The sequence below is a fragment of the Myotis daubentonii genome, chromosome 4 (genome assembly GCF_963259705.1).
Source record: "Myotis daubentonii chromosome 4, mMyoDau2.1, whole genome shotgun sequence".
Lineage (NCBI taxonomy): Eukaryota > Metazoa > Chordata > Mammalia > Chiroptera > Vespertilionidae > Myotis > Myotis daubentonii.
Window position 1 is genome coordinate 26,755,767 of NC_081843.1, and position 22,030 is coordinate 26,777,796.

General features: G+C 49.6%; 1 protein-coding gene across 1 annotated transcript in view; it reads left to right on the top strand.

The window, feature by feature from the left end:
• The window catches only part of XYLT1 (xylosyltransferase 1), a 311,677-nt gene that overhangs the window by 121,049 nt on the left and 168,598 nt on the right, over positions 1 to 22,030 (top strand). The gene's annotated exons all lie outside the window — the stretch shown is intronic.

Here is a 22,030-nt window from a genome sequence, read left to right on the forward strand (position 1 = left end):
CTCTCTGACCCTTTGCTGAAAATGGTACAAACCTTTGTCCTGGACTGTAAGACCAGTGATAAGGTAAAAAGAAATGTTATAGATGTGAGCGTACAGACTGTGTATATGCACGTGCCCAGCAAAACTCTCCCTGCTGGAGCCTTTGGGAGATAAGACCATCTTAATTTTCTCAAGAGTTTGGTTTTCCCCGAGAAATCTTTCTAAATTATATCACCCATTCCCTACCCTCTGAAACAGAGTGTGCTGGGCATGCGTTCAACTCTCCTTGGAAAAAGTCTTCGCCACCATTTCCAGCCTGATTTTGGATTCTGCTGAAAGTGCTGATGACCCCCAGGGCATCTCGAATGCTGTCGTTCTTCACTTGGTGGCCCCAGAGTCCTTTTCCAAACTTCGCTTTCTGATCATTTTTTCTGCTCTTGCCTTTCTTGCCCACTGTCATTTCTCGCTGCTTTCAGCGTGGCTGATTGTGGCCATCAGCTGGCTCTGCCTTTCAGCACTAGAAATCATCAGACTCCTTAGAAATGCATAAAGAGGTCTGGCCAGCTTGACTCAGTGGTTGAGTGCCGACCTAGGAACCAGGAGGTCACGGTCCCATTCCGGGTCAGGGCACATGCCTGGGTTGTGGGCTCTATCCCCAGTGTGGAAGGGGAGTCACACTGTGTGTGTCGCTTTCCTCCCGAAGTCCAGAGACGGGGGATGGTGGACCGAGTTTCCGGCTCCACCATGGCCCTGTGGTCCCAGGATTCAGGTTGACGCTAGCCAAGACAACTTACAAGCCCCGGAAACAGATGGTGAGTGTGGCTGGCTTCTCACAACTTTGCAAAACACCAGATCTTATCCTCAGGTTTGAGCTTCCGTAGCCAGAGCTGACTGTGTAATACCTTAATCTTGATCACAGATGTTAGCAGAAGCCAGGGTTCGCTGAGTTTGGCTCACAGCGTTGGAATTTAAGACTCGGGAAACAGACTTGCCTGTGAAATCCAAGCACCATTTCGTATTCAGAGACGTGTTTTTAAGATAGAACTGATTGTAATCAAGTATGAAAAGGCAATTGCCGTTCGTTTTTAATCGCAGGACCCGAGCCTGCTTAACTATTTTGGTTGACAGGTGTTTTATCTACCTTGTGGGTAATTCTTACTGAACTCTGCATGGTTGGTTTGCCAGACACTTAAATCCACTCTTGTTTTGGTTGGTGGTGGTTTGTATTTTACCTTCTGCCACCGGCAGAATCAGATCCGCGGGCGTGTGCCCTGGGCCGTCACACGGGGCTCTGGGCGCAGTGGGGCCCTGCACTTGGGTGAATGCCCTGAGATCACTGCATTTGTTTTCATTTTGCACGAGGTTCTGCCACTTACTATTATGGAGCTGATTTGGGGAATCATGAAATAGGATCAGGGAATATCAGAGTTGGAAGGGGTTTAGTAATCAACCTTTCAAAACCCTTTATTTTAAAGATGAAGGAAGGAACCGAGGCCAAAACAGAAATGGAAGTGACTTGTCCAAGGTCATAGGACGGTGTATGGTAGGTCAGGACAAGGGGGGCACTTTGATCTGCGGGTTCCTTGTGATCACAGCATCTTTGTCCTATGTAGAGAGGCCAATTCCTGCCGAGTCCATGCTTTAGGGCAGCGGTTCTCAACCTGTGGGTCGCGACCCATTTGGCGGTCAAACGACCCTTTCACGGAGTTGCCTAAGATCATCCTGCATATCGGATATTTACATTACGATTCATAACAGTAGCAACATGACAGTTATGAAATAGCAACGAAAATAATATTATGGTTGGGTCACAACATGAGGAACTGTATTTAAAGGGCCAGAGGGTTGAGAACCACTGCTTTAGGGGGAATGAGGAAATGTAATAACAGTCTGAGCAGTTAATACTTAGGTATTTACATTTGCCATGTATCCTCCTTCCCCCAACACCAAGGCACACAGAGTAAGTAACCATTTTTGTCTGCACTATTCAAAAGTGGCTATTTACTATAATGGAATTCTTGCTAATTATATGTAAAAACACTAGAGGTCTGATGCATGAAAATCATGCACTCAAGGCGGGCGGGAGGGGAGGTTCCCCCCCCCCCCACACCCTAGCCCGGCCTGCACCCTCTTGCAGTCCAGGAGCCCTCAGGAGATGTCTAACTGGTGGTCCTAAGCCAGCAGTCAGACATCCTTAGCACTGCCGCAGAGGCAGGACAGGCTCCCGCCACCACCACTGAGCTCACCAGCCATGAGCCCGGCTTCTCGCTGAGCGACACTCCCCCTGTGGGAGTTCACTCACCACCAGGGCGCAGCTCCTGCATTGAGTGTCTGCCCCCTGGTGGTGAGTGTGTGTCATAGCAACCGGTCATTCTGCCATTTGGTTGATTTACATATTAGCCTTTTATTATATAGGAAGGAAGGATTGGGATAAAACTACTTCAAAAATGCTAACAATTTCCCTGAATTAAAAATTTGAATGACATTTTTTTCTGCTTATAACCATGAGATGGCATTTAAAAGGTGACCAAGAAGAAAAAAATATCATCATGCCATAGTTTTAGCTGTGTTTTTCCAGTCTTCCTTCCCGTGCATGTGCACTTTTTACATAATCTCAATTTTATGTTCCATCTAAAATTATATCAACCAGATGAAGCTGTGATTTTTGTAGGTCAAAAAGGGCTGAATATTGGCAATTTGATGTTGTTCACCGAATTGCAATAGTACTCCTTAAATCATAGCGTATTCTTTCTAAATATCATGTTTACTGGTTGTATAAAATTCCATCATGTAACTGCATGCAGATATGTAACTTATTGAACCATGATGAACACTTATTATATTTTACATAATAATTAATATACTTATTATTACAATATTATACATAAATATACACTGAGTGGCCAGATTATTATGACCAGCCAGATTATTATGACCACCCCATCCGTACTTCATTAACACTTCCAAAAATACTGAATATTGAAAACTTCCTAAGCAAATAAAACCCTCAAGGTTTTATTATTATTATTATTATTTGCATAACTAATTCACTTCATTGTTACAAAACTATCATCTGTGGTAGAGAGGGGAAAGGCCTTTCACCATAGCTGGATTGAGAGGCAGCGCTCTCTTACCCAGCCAGCATCCGGGCCCAAGGCAGGGAGGGGCCAACGTTCACTCCCAGATCATCCCCACGCAGGGCTTGTAAAATTTCTGTGTCTGCTCTCTTGTAGTATTTTTATGTTCCTGTCCCTTTCAGCTGCGCGCTCTCTCTCTCTCTCTCTCTCTCTCTCTCTCTCTCTCTCTCTCTCTCTCGTCATTTTCCCTCCTCTTGTCCCCTGGTAGCAGGGAGGGAGGAAGCTAGCAAACCACATAACCATGCTTGTTAGGATGCGTTGGGAAGTGTGTCAGCAGGAGCCGAGCTCAGGTTTCAGAGTGTCTTTGTAAAAAGCAGTCATGCTTTTGTATCCAGCTGTTGTGACAAGTCTTTCTGTAGCTTGAGAACGAGCCTTTTCCTGACTTAGTAGAGACTGGTTGCATTTTGGATCTGAAGTTGTCTAGCTCTGAATAACTTAGGTATGTTTTACAGATAAACATTCTTTTTTTTTTTTTTTAATGTTAGCTAAACTTTGGCACCTTCTCTACCTTTGACATCGAGTAAAGAGCCGGGCATAGTAAACCTGGGCATGTTGGGGGATACATGTGGTACCTGATCTTTTCCTCAGCAGGATCATGAGCCCACAAAAAACAGCTGCACATCAGTGATGCCCCGTTGCCAGTGAGCAGGAGCGAGTGGCACCGGCTCGGAGTGGTTCCTCAAAGTCCCTCGGCCTAATGTCCCCGGGGCTACACGCACACATCCAGTGTTGGGAATAAAGCAAACAGCGATGACGAAATAACTGGCTTCAGTTAAATAATTTGCTGTTTACAGCGTCTCTGTTTATGAATCAGTTAAAAGCCCTTTTAAATGAAATTGGATAGACTACAAAGTGTTGGTTTCATGTGTTTTATTTGCAGTTTAATCAGCGTGATCCAGCTGCTGGAGTGGGGAGAGTGGAGCCGGGGTTTTAATTATCCCTGCTTTGCCCGAGTTAGGAATTCCCAATGGTGCCGTCTGCGCAAAGATGCCAAAAACCGCATTGTTCTTTAATTAGCTGTTGTAATTGTTTTAGTCTAATCTCCGTGATTAGCAGCAGCATTAAATACAGCAGGAAGAAAAGGCCTGTCCTCTACCCGCTGCCCCAGTAAACAGAGCCATTCTCCCTTCTGCAGAGGGATATCAGAGAAAATCAATTAGAACTCAACCAGCGTTGATTGGAAAATGATAAAGACCAGCCAGCCACCATGACGAAGAGATGGCTCTGGAAGTTGGTGTATGACCCCCACTCCCACTCGCCCGGAGAGCTCTGCAGGCCTGACCTGTTGCAGAGGCGATGGACAGGGCCCCCCTGGATGGCTGTCTCGCTCTGGGAGCAGGGAAATGGACTGCATTGGTACCAGCTGTTGTTTTGGCTCCAGGTCCTCTGCTTCGTGCATTAAACCATAAGCTTTTATCCAGCGCCTCTTTGTGCTGGGCATGATGCCAGACGCCCGGGGATACAGTGATGATCAAGGCAGGCTCCGTCCCTGTCCACACAGAGTCTGTAGTCTAGAGGAGGAGACTGATGTCAGTCAAACACTTGCACAAGTGATGAGTTCATTGTAAATCGTGAAATGCTGTGAATGGAAGCTAGGAGTTTAACAGAGGGAACTCACCTGGTCTGAAGGTCAGGGAGATGCACCTCAAAAGTGTAAGCTGAGATCCAGTGTGTACAAAAGAGTTACCTGGACAAACAGATCAGAAGAAAGGTGTTTGTGGCAGGGAGGAGAGCTTGTGCAAAGGTCCTGAGGCAGGGAGGAGTTTAATCTTTCCTTCTCATTCTCTTAGAGGCAGTCAGGTGAGGTGGGAATGAGCCAAATTCTAGGTACGAGTGCCCTGGGTTTAAATTTCATCTCTGCTACTTACTAGCTATGTGAAACTTCTCAAGTGGCTTCACACCCTTCTGCCTCAGTGTTCGCAATCTGTAAAATGGGGATGAAGATGATAAAAAATAGTAGTATCTAGTTCACGGAGGAGTTGCGGAGATGTTTATACAAGTTAAGCACTCAGCACATTCCTGGCCTCGGGTGAGGCTCAGACAGTGTCAGCTGGGGCAGCCATGCCTTTGGAGCCGAACAAAATGGGCTCTCGATCTGCTGCGTGCAAGCTTTGTGGCCTTGGCCTGGTCACAAAGGAGCCGATATACCTGTGTGAAAGGAAAGGTGCTCGGGTATGTGTACCATGGCATGGCAGGGACAGGAACATGATTACTACTGCCACTGGGTGTACAAAGCATAATTCTAATGCTTTACATGTGTGAACTCGTAATGCTGCGTGCAAGCTTTGTGGCCTTGGCCTGGTCCTCACCCTACTGTCCCTGCTTTCTTACGCATGAAGCGGAGATAATATCCACTAACTCAGAATTGCCTTGTGGTTATGTTAGCTGTGTCAGCCCTGTTGTAGCCTGCTGTAGATGCTCAGAGAGCATTAGCCATGGTGATTATTCGTGAAACATCTGCTTAACACATGGCTGGAGGTTGACATTCAGTAATGATAGGTGTCTTTCTCCTTTTCTTCCTCTTCCATTGTCAGCGGGCCTCTGTTGTCCTCCCCGCACCCACAGAAAGGGTACCTCTATGGCACGGTTCCCAACCTCAACACTACTGCCTTTTGGGGCCGGGTCCTTCTTTTCCATGGGGACTGCCCTGTGTTTGTAGGTGGTTAGCAGCATCCCCTACTCACTAGATGCCAGTAGCACCCTTTCCCCCAAGTCTCATATCCAGACTGTCTTCAGACATTGCCAGTATCCCCTGGGGGCGGAGGGAGGAGGGCAAAATTGCTGCTCTAGAGAAAAACACATCATCATCACTAAAATGACAACGGTTAAAGACAAAGAGAGAATCTAAAAAGCAGCAAGAGAAAAGCAGTTAGTTACCTACAAGGGTGTACCCATTCGACTGTCCGCTGATTTCTCAACAGAAACTTTGTGGGCAAGAAGGGAGTGGCAAGAAATATTTAAAGTGATGAATAGCAAGGACCTACAACCAAGATTACTCTACCCAGCAAAGCTATCATTTAGAATTGAAAGTCAGATAAAGAGCTTCGCAGACAAGAAAAAACAAAATGAGTTCATCACCGCCAAAAACACGAACAATAAAATGGCAATACATACATAGCTATCAACAGTTGAATCTTACAATCAAAATAAATGAACAAGGAATCTAACGAACAAAATAAACTAATGAATAAAATAGAACCAGAGGCATAGAAATGTGGAACAAACTGAGGAATCTCAGAGAGAAGAGGGGAAGGGGCAGGAAGAGATTAACCAAAGAATTCATATGCATATATGCATTACCTATGGGCCCAGACCATAGGATGGTGAAGGCCTGGGGTGGGGTGGGAACCAGGTGGAGGAGGGCAGTGGGGGGAATGAAGGGGACCATCTGTAATACTCTCATCAAAAAATATTTGTTTAAAAAAGAAAAACACATTACACTAGCTGGTAACTTGGGAGTGAGCCAGTGAAGGATACTAGGGTGAAAATGCAAAAGTCTGTTGCAGAGGAGGGCGTATAGCAGGTAGTTTTGAGGTCCCTTGGGCATGAGGACTTTGCAGTGGTCCTCAATTTCCACATCAGGATCATCTGGGGAGATTAAAAAACTGAGGCTCGAGCTCCTATCAGAGAGGCTAATATAATTGGTCTGGATGCCACCTGGGCATCAGGATAATTTAAAGCCCCTTTGTGGTTCTAATGCAGTGGTTCTCAACCTTCCTAATGCTGCAGCCTTTTAATACAGTTCCTCATGTTGTGGTGACCCCCAACCATAAAATTATTTTCGTTGCTACTTCATAACTGTAATTTTGCTACTGTAAACAATATGTAATTATATATGTGTTTTCCGATGGTCTTAGGCGACCCCTGTGAAAGGGTTGTTCGACCCCCAAAGGGGTCGCGACCCACAGGTTGAGAACCGCTGTAATCTAATGGGATGCCATGGTTGAGGCTCACTGTCTAGCTGAGGAGCCGATATACCTGTGTGAAAGGAAAGGTACTCGGGTATATGTACCATGGAATGGCAGGGACAGGAATATGATTACTACTGCTACTGGATGTACAAAGCATAATTCTAATGCTTTACATGTGCGAACTCGTAATGCTGAAAACAATTCTATTGATTAACCCTGTTGTAATGGTAAGGAAACTAAGGCACAGCGCGGTTAAGAAACTTTCCTAAGATAACACAGTAAAAAGTGGTGGAAACTCTATGCTCCCTGGTGTCTAGGTCCCTGACTTCCTGGCACTTACCTAGAAGAAATAGCCGATAAGCATCTAAACAACCACATAAATAAGAAAACTTCAAGGGAGTGCAAAGGGGCTGTGAAAAAGATTAAAGAGAGATGAGATGAATAATGGCTTGTGTGGGGTTGGTGCTATCTGAGCCCAGCTGTGAATAATGAGAATAAACCTGACAGATGTTCAGGGATGTAGGGAAAAGTACTCCAGGCTGGAGTGGTGTGTGCAAATGTACTGAGGCAAGAATGAGCTTGGCCTCTGGTGGTTGAAACGTTGTGCTGACCGAGGGGAGGAGAGAGGAGCTTAGGGGGGCGGGCAGTCACTGGATCTCATAGGGCAGTGGTTCTCAACCTTCCTAATGCCGTGACCCTTTAATACAGTTCCTCATGTTGCGGTGACCCCCAATTTCATTGTTACAAATTGAACATAATTAAAGCATAGTGATTAATCACAAAAACAATATGTAATTATATATGTGTTTTCCGATGGTCTTAGGCGACCCCTGTGAAAGGGTCGTTCGACCCCCAAAGGGGTCGAGACCCACAGGTTGAGAACCGCTGCCATAGGGCCTCCTAGACCAGTGATGGTGAACCTTTTGAGCTCGGTGTGTCAGCATTTTGAAAAACCCTAACTTAACTCTGGTGCCGTGTCACATATAGAAATTTTTTGATATTTGCACCCATAGTAAAACAAAGACTTATATTTTTGATATTTATTTTATATATTTAAATGCCATTTAACAATGAAAAATCAACCAAAAAAATGAGTTCGTGTGTCACCTCTGACACGCATGTCATAGGTTCGCCATCACTGCCCTAGACCATCACAAGGAGCTTGGATTTTATTCTGATTACAGAAGAACACAGGAGGTTAATGAGGTACTGCGTGTGAATATCTGTACAGCGCCTGGCACATGTGCCGGGGCCCATAAGTACTAGCTCTTGATGCCGTTATTTATTTGTAATTACTTTTTATTTGAGCCTTCATTCCCCAGTGTATCTGTCATGAATCTCAAAGGTTGCCTTCCCTCTACAGTCATAAATGACCCGTGGGAAGTTACAACTCAGAGAGCCATGAAGAGACGGCAGGAGGCGAACACCTAGAAATCGAATCCCATTGCAATCCATCGCTGCCAACCATGAGAGGCCCCATTAAGTCCGCCTGGGGTTTAAAAGTCAGTTCTTTCAGGTACCAGGGTCTGTGGAAAATTAGCCTTATCCCAAATCCTTCCCCTAGCCAAGCCCGCCAAGTGGAGATGAAATAGGGCCTTAAAGCAGGGACTCAGGAGAAGGGACGGGGACTCAGAAATCCGCATGGAGTGGGGAGGCGGGGTAGTCATGCTCCCCTTCCCTCCTCCCCTCTTCCCGCCGCCAGCTGTCATTTGAAGCTCGGTAAACACCCACTGCCCGTAACCCACCGTCCCCCAGGCCCAGATGACATGTGTAAATATTAAATATCTCTTCTCCATGTGGTTTCCAAAGACTGAGTCAATAAACTTAATTTCCTGTGGATCCCACTGTTTGGTTGCCACAGCCTAGAAAATGGATCAGATGAAGGCTGTGTACTTCGGGGAGCGTAGTTGGCGTTGGAACTTGGCAGCAGTAAGGCCAGCCCCGCGGGATCTTGTCCAATCCCGCTTTGCTCTCACTCTCTGCTGGGGCCTGACGCAGGCACGGCTGCAACTTCCTGACCCTCTTCTAGCAGCTCCTGGGAGCTTTGCTGATCATCATCCCCTTCTCGTTACCCTCCCCCCACCCCCTTCCTCGAATTAAGGCACGAAGATCTGGATTGGATTTGATCAAGGGGTGAGAATCTTGCAGGAGTTACGATCAGGGCAAGGTCTTCTGGTTTGAGCTCAGAGCAATTGGATGTGTAAGGGTCAAGGGCCCTGGCCTGGGAGCCAGACGTGGGAGCCACCAACAGGTGGCCTGAGCTCTCTGAGCTTCCACTTCCTGACCTGGGAAGCATTCCGGGTCTGCCTCACAGGGTTCGATTATTCACCAGAATTCATTCAGTGCCTGTTAGGTGTAAGGTCCCGGGTGATGGAAGACACAGCTGTGTCTTCGTGGGATACTAGACGTCCTGGTGGAAAGACGGGCCAAAATCAACCAGCCGATAAGTGCGCCAAGACCACCACAGTGACCTGCTGCAGCAGGGGTTCTAGGACAGAAGCAGAAGAGTCCGGAATGGAGGGAGGCCCACCAGTGTCTCCTCGTGCCACTTGGAGTAAAAGTCAAAGGTCCACTCACCTCTGGACCTCACTACCTACTGCCCCGCCCTCACTCACACCTGCCAGGCACCTCGCACCAGGACCCAGGTTTTCGCTTTTCTGTGGCTAAGCTTCCGGGTGTGGGATTACGAGTTATACAATACAGTGCATCCTGGTTTTTGCTTTGGCCACCAGGAAGCTCAGAGCCTCATCTTAACATCCATGGGAATCATTTTGTTCGCTTCGGTTTGTAAAGCTTCCCCTCCCTCATTGTGGTTATTGATTTTCTCTCTCTAGTGTAGTGGTTTTCTGGCTTCTGTGTCTTTCATCGCAGGACTGGGTGGGTATAACTTGTCATTTGGTTTTATCTGCTGCTTTCAGCTAACTGTGCGTCCATTTCCCCTCCTAGGATGGGTTGTTTTGGAGAGCAGATGTGTCAATGCTATTCAAGGAGAAGCAGTTGGTGGGGTCAGAGGGGAACTGGTGGGGCCCTGATGGGAGCCTGTAATGCATATTCTGGGGTGTAGACTCTGACTCTAGTGGCTTCCAGGGGCGCTGAAAGTGACTGACTCAGGGGTGGGCTGACTACGCCCTTCTCCTCTGAGGCACCCAAGGGAGCTAATGGGTGGGTGATGGATGGGGATGGGCTTGGGGGTCTCTTGGCCAGGGAGCAGGCAGCTGTCTGAATGTTCCAGAGCCACGATTCAGTACCTGAGGGCCTGTTGTTAGATCTTTCTCCAGGATCTCCTGATCCGAATATTGCAGAGAGCTCCTGAATGATTCCGAAGATGGGGCTGACTTTAGAACTCCAAACTATGAACTAGGAAGCGACTAGTTGGATTGGACCTGCAGGATGTTTTCAAACAATTAGGTTTTAGTGCTCTTTATTTTTTTGCCAGACAAGCCCCATCCAGTGCTCACCACCCTCCCAATGCGGAGTGACAGGTTATTGTAATTAATGACCATGACCCATGGATGCGTCCTGTCCAAGGCTGCGTGTTGAATCTCAGGACTAAATATAAGACCCTCCTTAACTCGCAATCCCAGGTTGGGGTGGACCCTGCTGGCCTCACCCACCCTTTCCAGGTGAGGGAGCGGAGGCCTGGAGAGAATAGGATGTGACACTATTTCTCAGGCCCTGACAGTAGTTGCTCCACGTCAAGGCAAAATCGCCCTCTGTACCATGGTGGATTTTTTTAAAACTTTTTTTCTATGGTTTGAACTTTTTTCCCCTAATGAAAGGAAAGCATTTTCTTGCCTCACTACATAAACAGCAACATTAACAGAACGCCATGCTGAAGAAGGAAAGAATTCACCCACAGCCCCGCGGATCTGGCCACAGGTCAGCAGTGTGCTGGGCCCGGGCAGTCCCCGTCCACGAGCATAGATCATCCGTGCGTATTTGTAAGCACAGGGGACGTTCCCTTCCAGGGAACAGAACGCACCATAAAAGCGGGCAGTAAAAGGGGGATTGCCGGGTAGGTCGCTGGCCAATGAGGTGGCGGCTGGAGGCCCTGTTCGTGAGGGAGGCCTTGTTTGGTGCTGTGAGGCCTCGCTGTGTCCTCTCCCCCCCTCCTCCCCACCCCCACACCAGCCCCAGCAGCCAGGGACCATGGGGCTGGCAGAGCGTAGGGCACAGCAGCCCAGCCTCCGCTTCCTGCCCTCAGAAGCAGGCACTGTGGGGTTGCCAGGCGCCAGGGCAGGGGCTGGGATGTAGAACAGCAGATTTTTGTCTGGTCTTGATGTTGGCAGCCAGCTCAAGCCAGCCCTGCGAACATCGCCAGACCAGGTACCTGGGGTGGACGTGGTCAGGCGTGCGTTTGAGTTCGGAGTGAGACTGCCCAGGAGCCCGCAGGGCAGGGCAGGCGCCTGTGGCCTGTGCCCTCTCCAACAGCCTCTCTGCTCAGCTTCCCCTAGTAGGACTTCTTCCTAGAGTTCCTGGGCCTTTGGGATGGGCCTGGAGTCTCCATTTGACACCCCACAGTCCTTTTCAGATATGGATACCCCCAGAAACATTCTTGATCCATGAGAGTTTGCATAAATGCCAGGACTTGCCAGAATAGCGATAAGGAGCAGTGGCGTTGAGCCAGACTTCTCGAATTCAGTGTCTGCCCCTGCCCCTCCGTGTGCAAATTACTTTGTTCTCTGTGTGCTTCAGTTTCCTCATCTGCAAACTGGGATAATAAAAGGGCTGTTGTGAGGACTAAAGAGTCACACACACACACACACGCACGCACGCACACACGCACATGGAAATGTGAGACCCACATCAGGTCTGTGGTCTGTGGTCTGGGTGTCAGCACGGTGCCCATGTGAATAGTCTGCTTTCATATTGCACTGCAGTTGCGTAAAGAGGCCACCGCTGGGGGAAGCTGGGCCAAGGAACACGGAACCCTCTGTCCTGTCTTGGTAACTTCCTGTGAGTCTACGATCATTTCTTCAAACGAGTTGAAGTAGAAGGAAAGAAAACTGTGTTGCTGTATGTAAGGCCTTAGGACAGGCTTGAGGCGTGGGGACCCCTACCTGAGTGTTAGTGACGATGATGGTGATGATGGTAATTGGAGGGTGTTTCATTCCATCCTTCACAGTGCTGTGCACAGAACCGTTTCTAGGGTAAGAGGAAGCAGAGTTTCCGTGACCTGCAGCTCCCTCCCCTCCCATCCGTCCTCCCTCCCCCCACCCTGGCCAGAGCTCCAGGCACAGCGGATGAAAGACATTCCCTGAGCCCCAGTGCTTCACGCTGCCTGGTTCTGCTCATGCAGTGCCGCTGTCCAGGATGCCCCTTTAACGCGTGCTGTCTGGGCAGCTCCTGTGCATCCTCCCAGCTCGCACTTGCCTCTTCTAGAATGCCTTCCTGGCCCCTCCGAGCTTCCCCTGGATCCGTGAGGCCGTGCAGCAGTGCTGCTCAACGTGGGATGCTGGACCGGGAACATCGGTGTGAACCTGGGAGAATTGTGCCGTCTCCTGCCTCACCCGGGACTCCTCAATCAGAAGCCCGGGGTGGGATGGGTGGGGTGGGGTGGGGGTAGGGTGGAGTCTAGCGATCTGCCATGTAACAACCCCACCCCCACCCCGGGTGTCCTGAGGAGCCTGCTCCTGCCCAGCGCTCCTCACACTTCAACACCAGTCATCAGGGATCTTGTTCAGGCGCAGACCCTGGCTGAGCAGGCCTGGGCGGAGCCTGGGGTCTGCATTTCCCACAAGCCCCCAGGTGCTGCTCTGCCGCAGAGCCCTGTCCTCACCTCCTTTCCACCGACAGGGCAGTAGGGGCTTGGCGATTGGCTCCTGTTGTTGAAATAGTGGGTGGATTTGCAGGGATTATCCTGGATGAAGAGCTGTTCTTCTCATGGAGGGGATGGAGGTAAGGGAGGACCCGTTATGCAGCTGGGGCTGGAAAAGGGGAGCTTGCAAGCTGGAGAGGAAGGAGGCAGTCCGCCCGTCCCTCCCAGGCACACAGTGCTCTGCCCGGCCCCCTTTTTTCTTCTAAGTGTCTTGGATGGAGCTATGGGATCCAACCCATAAAAGGGGCACCCTTCGAAGCCAACCTCTCTCTTTCCATCCATGCATTTATTTATCCTGAAAATGTTTGCTGAATTGAGTAGGAACAAAGACACGTTTGTGGGCCAAACGGATGTGCACCGTGCCCTCCGGCAGCAGCATCCTCTGTGGGGACAGATGTCAGGACCGTGACAAGCCTGAGGGTTCTGCGACTGTACTGTGGCCCGGAATTAGCAGAGTTTCTGTGGGGAAGTAATATTTAAACTGAAGTGTAGGCTGGAAAAGGATTATTTTAGGAAGAGCAAGCAGCATATGCAAAGGTCCTGGTCTGAGTGGGAGCCTAGTCAAGACTGGGGAGAATGCCAAGAAGCAGGAGAGACGGCAAGAAGGAGAGGGGAAGTGGAGGGTGGGCAGGGTTCCAGCCGGCAGGGCTCTACAGGCTACAGCAAGGATTCTGTCTTTGTCCTGAGAAAAACTGGAATAAATGGAAAGATTTTGAGCAAAGGAGTGGCATCCAGTTTGCCTCTTCAAAGGATCACTCCGGCTGCCGGGTGGGGCAGGGATGGATGGGCAGACAGCAGGTAAATGCAGGGATCGGTCGGGAATCTGCTGCCTTTGTCCTTGTCTAGGTGCCAGGCGATGGGGGAGCTGGAGGGCAGATGATGGGACCGGGGAGACATGGGACTAGGGAAGGACGGGAGCTTGGGCGTGAGCCAGAGCCAGGTGTTAAGGAAGTGCCCAGTTGCGGCTCATTCCTAAAGGCAGGTCCTAGAAATTTCCGATTCCATCTTGATAAGGCAATGTGTCCCTGTCCCCAGCCTCCGCGCTCAGCTGCCTGTGGGCTCACATGACCTCTCTCCCTGCCACCCCTGTCCCCAGGGGCCCTCCACCTGTGCACCTGTGACCTGTGCGTTCTACTTTCCCTGCCTGGCCTCCCTCAGCGCCCGCCTAAGGGTTATGTTCTGCCGATGGAGAGTGCCTCACCCACTCGTCCAGTGTAAGTGAGAGCCGGGCTGGAGCATGGGACAGCGAGTCAGCAAGGTTCCCTCGCCCCCTCCCCCTGCCTCCTGCCAGCCAGCTTTTGCTGCGTGAGGGCCCACTGTGTGTCAGATGCCTCGAGACCAGTGGTTCTCAGCCAGGGATGATTGTGCCCCGAGGGGACATTTGGCAATGTCCAGAGACGTTTTCGGCTGTCACAGCTGGCATGGAAGGAGAGGGAGGCTACTGGCATCTAGTGGGTAGAGGCCAGAGTTGCTGCAGAATGTCCAGTGATGCACAGGGCAGCCCACAGCAAAGAATCATCTGGCCCCAAATGTCAGTAATGCTGAGGCGGAGACACCCTGCCACAGCCCCTTGCAGTGCTCTGAGCCCCCATCTCGTCTCCTCTTTCTTGGGAAAAAATTGTTGAAGGTCTCTTTGCCTGCCAGTCTCCATGCTAGACATCTGCTTTCCGTGAATCTTCTATTCCTTTTTGTCTCTCATGTTCCTATCCACCTGTTCATCTTTTGCTTCCATCCACCAAGATTTACTCAGTATCAGCGATGGCACCAGGCACTGTGCTGACCACTCTTTGTTTCACTTCTAATCTTCATGACAGCTAGAGGAGTTAGCCAGTGGTTCTCAACCTTCCTAATGCTGCGACCCTTTAATACAGTTCCTCATGTTGTGGTGACCCCCAACCATAAAATTATTTTCGTTGCTACTTCATAACTGTAATGTTGCTACTGTTATGAATCGTCATGTAAATATCTGATATGCTATATGTGTTTTCCAATGGCCGCGACCCACAGTTTGAGAACCGCTGCGTTACACATTGTTTTTCCCACAGAAAAGAATGAATCCCATTTCCTGAGCATCTACTACATGCCAGGTGTCGGTATCAGGAAAGATGCTGGTTTTGAATCCTCCTAACAACTCTGGCTTACTTTAGGTTCTATAATCCCATGTATCCAACGTTTGGCTAAGAGAAGGATCTCGTTCAAGTTCACGTGCTGAGGAAGTGGGAAAGAAGGTAAGGGGGTTGGGGTGATCTTCAGGCAGGTGGCTCAGGACCGAACCAGTCTGCGAGGGTGCAGGTGAACCGCCTCGGAGCGCGTGAGCCGTGCCGGTGCCAGTGGCCCACCCTCACTTTGCAGGGCGGTGGGTGAGGAGGGGAAGGGTCAGGAGGAAGGGTTCTGAGGAGGAGAAGGCAGGAGCTCCCTTCATCCTGTATGCCCGACCCTGGGCTGTGCCCTATATTTCACAGCCTTGAGACTTCGAGCAGCAACTTTTAAGGCAGGGTTTGTCAACTTCCGCGCACCGTTCACATGTTGATCTGCGTCTTTCTTCGTTGTGTGGGGGCAAGGAGGTGTCTGTGCTTTGTGGGATACCTAGCGGCATCCCTGCCTGCACCCTGGATGCCAGGAGGACCCCACCCACCTCCCCCAGATGTGAAAACCAGCAATGTCTCCGGACATTTCCAAATGTCCTGTGGGAATCCCCCCACTGGCTGAGACTGAGAACCACCGCCCTAGCTAAGCAGCCTGGCCCCAGGCTTATAGAAGAGGAAGGCACGGCCTTAGAGGAAGATGTCCCCTGCCCAAGGACTGTCAGCACCTCAGTCTGAGATGAGCTCAGGCCTGCTGGTCTCCCACTGAGGCTGTTTGTACCCACGGTGCATGGGAGACCACCAGGAAGGACACGGATCTGCATTCCTGGACACGCAGGAGCAAGCCTTCCCTCAGTCCTTTGAAGTCCTCTCAGACTTCCAAGCTTCAGTCCCGCTGCAGACCCCAGCAGGAAGGCTGAGCATGTGTAACCCTCCCCGGGCCACTCTACAACGCCAGGCTCGCCCCACTGCGCTCCCTCTCCAGGAGCGATTGCCCAATTGAACTCCATTTGTAGACTCTGCCTCCGGGGGCACAGGAAGGCCCGTGGGCATGGGGGCCGTCCAAGCCTGGATCAATCCCTTCTTTTATTCAAGGCAAAGTTACAAATGGGCGGGAGCCATTGGAAAGGGCTTCCACCTCGCGGTGCAGAGACGCCCTTACGAAAGATGTATTGATGGGTCCCCTTGTACCAGGATGTTCCTGGCCTCCGAAAGGCAGGAAATAAGGATCCGTTGGCTCTTTTTTCTGCCACAAAAACCCTCTTTCAGGTCAGATTTCCTCTATGCCCAAATACATTTGACTTAAATCATTTCGCTGCAAAAAATAAATAAAATAGAGAGGACTCCTGTAATGGAAAGGAGAAACACTCCTTGTGATGTAGTTTTGACTTTCAGAAAATAGGGCATTCAAACTATAGGCTCGGAGAACTAACGGGTTTCCAGGCCCCGGGCACTGGCCCACGTAGGTCAGGCAGCACAAGTGAGTAACCCAAGAACATGCACTTGCCAGAAAGACCAGACTCTCCGGTTCACGCTCAGCCCTGACTCCCTCTAGCTGTGTGACCTTGGGTGAGTCCCTTTGCCTCTCTGGGCCTAAACCCCTTTTTCCTGTAAGGAGGGCGCTGGAATACATGCCTCTAATTTCATGAATGTAAAAACATTCAAGAGTTGGGAACTCAGACTTACCAAAGGATACGTGTTAGAGGTTAGGAACCGATGTTCCATTTTACCAAAAGATCCTTATCTTCACGAATGAGTTTGGAGACGGTATTATGGACTGAATGTTTATGTCCCCGCAAATTCGTATGTTGAAGCCCAACCCCCCAGTGTGAGGGTTTTAGGAGGTGGGACCTTTAGGAAGAAATTAGGGTTAGATGAGGTCATGAGGGTAGAGCCCCCATGATAGGATTAGGGCCCTTACAAGTAAAGGAAGAGAGACAGAACTCTCTCTCTCCACCATGCGAGGACACAGCAAGAAGGCAGCCGTCTGCAAGCCTGGAAGAGAGCTCTCACCAGAACCTGACCACGCTGGGTTCTCAGACTCCCAGCCTCCAGACTGTGAGAAATAAATGTCCGCCGCCGAAGCCCCCAGTCTGTGCTATTTTGTTATGGCAGCCTGAACAGACGAAGACAAATGGTCACCTTCAAGCTGCGGGCTTTCAAAGATGTATACAAAAGGGATTTTTTTTAAAAAATCCTGTTCATATCCAATTTTTCAGAAGTTTTTCTGCCGTATAAAGCGACACAGAGACATGCAGACAGATTGCATTTTACTTGGGGTTTCAGTTTGGAAGCCAGCACTGAGGGCAGAAAAGTCCTGTGGAGTCTGAATTTTTGTCCTCCCGTGCATAATTCTCTCTCCTCCTCCTCTCTCACTCATTCTTTCTCTCTTCGATTCTCTCACTCTTTCCCCCTCTCCAGCCACCCACATTTGGATTCACTATTGGGATACACATGTGATGTGTCACCACCTGTCTTAGCTCGGGCTGCTGTAACAGAGTACTGTGGACCGGCTGGCTTAGAAATGACAGAAATGTATTTCTCGCGGTTCTGAAGTCTGGAAGTTTGAGATCAGGGTGCTGGCATGGCCCCTCTTCCCGGCTGCAAACCACTGATGTCTCCTTGTCTCCTCCCGGGGCAGAAAGAGGGCCAGGGCCGTGTGGGGTCCCTTAGTAAAGGGACTAATCCCACCCTGATGGATCTACCTTCCTGACCCAATCGGGACTCTCGGGGGGACTTGGTAGTTGTCTCCCATGTCACACGCGTTTCCCTCTGTGTGTCGGGGAGAGGACATCACCCAGCAGTTCTCTTCAGCCGGCAAGGGCTCCCCACCCCACTCCTAGCCTGAAGACCTTTAGTGACGGTGAGGCACAGCCAGGTAAGGAGACATGAGTAAACACTCCTCCTGGTTCCCCGGTTCCCTGTGGCCACCTGAGCATCTGGGGGAAGAGGGCCAGCACACAGGACCGCCTGTCTCCCACGTGTGTGGGCTGGAGACTGGCTCTTTCATCTGGAAATAAAAGTTCTCAGAAGCCAGAGCCGGGGTTTGTGGGGTCTTACAGTTATGAATGCTTTGGTAGAGCAACACTTCATCTGTTCAGTGCTGTTAAGAAAGAAGGTATTCTGTATTATAAGTTAACTAGAGGCCCGATGCAAGAAAATTCGTGCAAGAGTAGGCCTTCCTTCCCCCGGCTGCCAGCACCGGCTTCCCTCCGGCACCCAGAACCCGGGCTGGCTTCCCTCGGGCAACCCCCAGGCACCCAGAACCCAGGCTGGCTTCCCTTGGGCCACCCCCAGGCACCCAGAACCCAGGCTGGCTTCCCTCAGGCCACCCCCAGGCACCCGGACCTGGGCTGGCTTCCCTCCAGCCCTGGCTTTGTCAGGAAGGACGTCCAAATGATGTCCAGAAGACCTCGGGTCTAATTAGCATATTACCCTTTCAATTTATTATACAGTGGGGCCTTGACTTACGAGTGTCCCAACTACCGAGTTTTTTGAGATACCAGCTGTCTCTCGGCAGATTTTTTGCATTGAGTTGACAGAGTAATTTGAGTTAACGAGCTCCTTAATGAGCTCCTTAACGAGCTCGGTCTCGGAATGAATTAAACTCTTAAGTCAAGGCCCCACTGTAGATGTTCCAGAAAATGAAAGTGTTTTCTGCGTGTGAGTGTTCCAGTACCTCTCAATTTAGTTAACACACCTTCATGGAAGTTGTGCCTTATAAACAGGGTCCAGAGAACAAAACACAAAAGGGGCTCAGTGGCATCGTTATTGTTATCATTGATTACTGCGTCGTGCTGTGATTTTGTGCTACCTGAAGGAGACAAGAAGGTGCCACAGGGCCTGTACTCAACGGCCCCAAACTTCACTCCTGTTCTCCCGACTGACTCTGCCCCCTCCCTTCCTCTCAGCATCCTCCTCAATGCCTTTGCTCCTAAAAAGCCTCTTTGAGTCCTGCCCGTGTGGCTCAGTCATTGGAGGTTGACCTGTGAAACAAGAGGTCATGGTTCAATTCCGGGTCAGGGCACATTCCCGAGTTGCAGGCTCCATCCCCAGTGGGGGGCGTGCATTGATCAATGATTCTCTCTCATCATTGATGTTTCTGTCTCTCTCCCCCTCTCACTTCCTCTCTGAAATCAATAAAAATATATTTTAAAAATAAAAAATAATAGCCTTAACTGGTTTGGCTCAGTGGATAGAGTGTCAGCCTGCAAACTGAAAGGTCCTGGGTTTGATTCTAGTCAAGGGCACATGCCTGGGTTGCAGGCTAGATCCCTAGTGGGGCGGGGGGGGGGGGGGGGCGAGTGCAGGAGGCAGCTGATCATGATTCTCTCTCATCATTGATATTTCTATCTCTCTCTCCCTCTCTCCTCCTCTCTGAAATCAATGTGTGTGTGTGTGTGTGTGTGTGTGTGTGTATAAAAGAAATAAAAAGCCTCTTTAACTTTCCTCCCGCTCTCTTCTCCCCTCCTCACCCCTCTCCAGCCTTCCTCCCTCTCCTCTCCCTCCTGCACAGACACACATTCTGATCTGCTGTCCACCAGAATCCCCAGGGACATTTTTTGGAAATCAGAGAAGGTAGATTAGTGACTGGGGATTTATACTCATGTTGGACCCATGAACTTGAACCCAAGTCTGAGAATGATGCACCTCCTGCCCCATATAGTCAAGGCAGGGGCACCCCGACATAGGGAACTGGGACGAGCACATCCCGAGCTGCTGTCCCCTCCTCCGTGCCAGGGAGAGCATGCAGGGTCGCTGGGAGTCGTTAGGGGATGGACTGTGGCTGTTGGCCACAGCGGGCATGTGGACAGGACAGTGGGTGGAGCTGTGAACGTACATGTGGGCTTTAGGATCAGGTGTTCCTTGCCGCCCGCAGGCTGGGGCTGTGACTTTGTTCTTGGCAGGTTTGCTGAGAGTCCTGGCGGAGGAATGTCACAGCCGCCGCTTCATCGCTCCGTACTCTCCTCTGTCTGTGCGAAGTTGGGCCATGTATACACAAATCACTTTATTTCTCTTGAATCTCTGAGAACATTCTGTGAAAACAGACACCTTCTCATTCAGGTTTACCTGCCAAGTGCGTAGACAGCGGTTCTCAACCTGTGGGTCGCGACCCCTTTGGCGGTGGAATGACCCTTTCACAGGGGCTGCCTAAGACCATCCTGCATATCAGATATTTACATTACGATTCATAACAGTAGCAACATTACAGTTATGAAGTAGCAACGAAAATAATTTTATGGTTGGGGGTCACCACAACATGAGGAACTGTATTTAAAGGGCCAGATGGTTGAGAACCACTGACATAGAAGGAACTGAGACTGGCTCAGCTGGTCCTGCAACTTTGCTGATGACTCATTCGGTTCCCAGGACTTTTTGGGTTAAAAAAAATCCTCTTACCTGTGGATTTACTACATTGTTGACAGGTGATGCTTTTGGACATAGGCTTACAGCAGTTTTAGAGCCAAGGACACGTCAGCCCTTTCAAAGGAGCTGAGCTTGAAGGGTGAGCTGTAAGAAAACACGGTAGTCACATCCCCCTCTCCTCTCCCAGCTGCAGCCCCAACACCAGATTTCCCACCATGCCCGTCCTGTGTGCACGCAGCATTTCTGTCCTCCAGGAGAGCATCGCCTTAGAAACAGCTTTGGTGGGGGCGGGGACGCGGAAAAAGATGCTACCGAAGATAGGCATCTTTGCACCTGAACTTGCACCTGTCCTTTCCCCTGCTGAAAGCCTGGTTGCTTCCAAATTGCAGCAGTCTCGCTCCCACACCTGCCCCAGGTCCGGTCCATAGGTCAGCTTCTGGGAGAGGCCATCCGACAACCACTTTTAAAATTGCCAACAGTCACCACTCTCTCTCCCTCTGCTCTGATTTGTTTTTCTTGATAGCTGTCATTTCCAGCGGACAGACCAGACACCGTTATTGTTTGCCTTTCCCGCTCCAGTGTAAATTGCAAGCAAGCGTAACTGGATGTCTTGTGAACTCTTCTTACACACATATCTCTATACGTATATGTATTGTGTGCATATTTGTTTTGTTCATATATCCCGAGTACTTGCTACAGAAATGCTTCTCAACAAATATGAATGAACAGATCACATGTGCACATGGCTTATAAGATGAGCCTCAATTTCAGAAATGTTAAAATGGTGAAACAATATATATTTATCAGAGTCAAGAGACCCTGGCAAAATGGCCTGTAAAATGTCTGGATTATTTAGATCAACTAATAGCCCTATTTCTAGAATCAGAATGAAAAGGCTGAACGTGTCTAAAGACGCATTGGGGTGAAGTTATCCTCCCCTAACTCACAGCCATTGTATTATCAGTACTAGTAATTGCACAGATAAAAAATTATTGGGGATGCCTATGTTCTAAGCTGATTTCTGAGAATTTCCCACGCTGTCTCTCATTTAATCCTCACAATGGCATGAATATCATACCAAGTTAATAGATGAGACAACTGGGGCCTCAAGAGGGTGTCAGAATCTTTTGGTTGATGTGAAAATTTTTATATACTCACAAATAAAATTCAGGGTTGGCAAACTTACTGGAAAGGGCCAGAGAGTAAATATTTGAGGCCATATGCTCTCTGCCACAACGACTCAGTCCTGCCGGTGCAGCTCTATAGCAATTGTAGAAAATATGTAAATGAACAGGCGTGGCTGTGTTCCAATAAACTTCACTAAAAGAGGCTGGCAGGCCAGATTTGGCCCATCGGCTATATTTGCTGATCCCTCAACGAAATATAATCTTCATGAGGGCAAGGACCATGTATAATTTTTGTTCATCGTTGTATCCCATGCCTGGAACACAGAGCTGGATGAATGAATGAATGAACAAACGAACGAACTAGGATCAGTCGGTGACCTGCTTATGGGACCACCATGACTAAACCTCCTACTTTCTCATTTTTCTCTCCATACACTTATGTCCTTTACCTTACTATGACCTTCTCTCCCTCCTTCCTGTCCTCCTCACCCATTCCAGGACAAAGGGCCGGCCCTGCCTTCCCAGCTGGCTCAAATGTCCCTGGGAAATTGGGTGATGGAGCCCAAGGAGTTCTTCCACTAGTGGTGGCTTTTTCCGGAACCTCTTG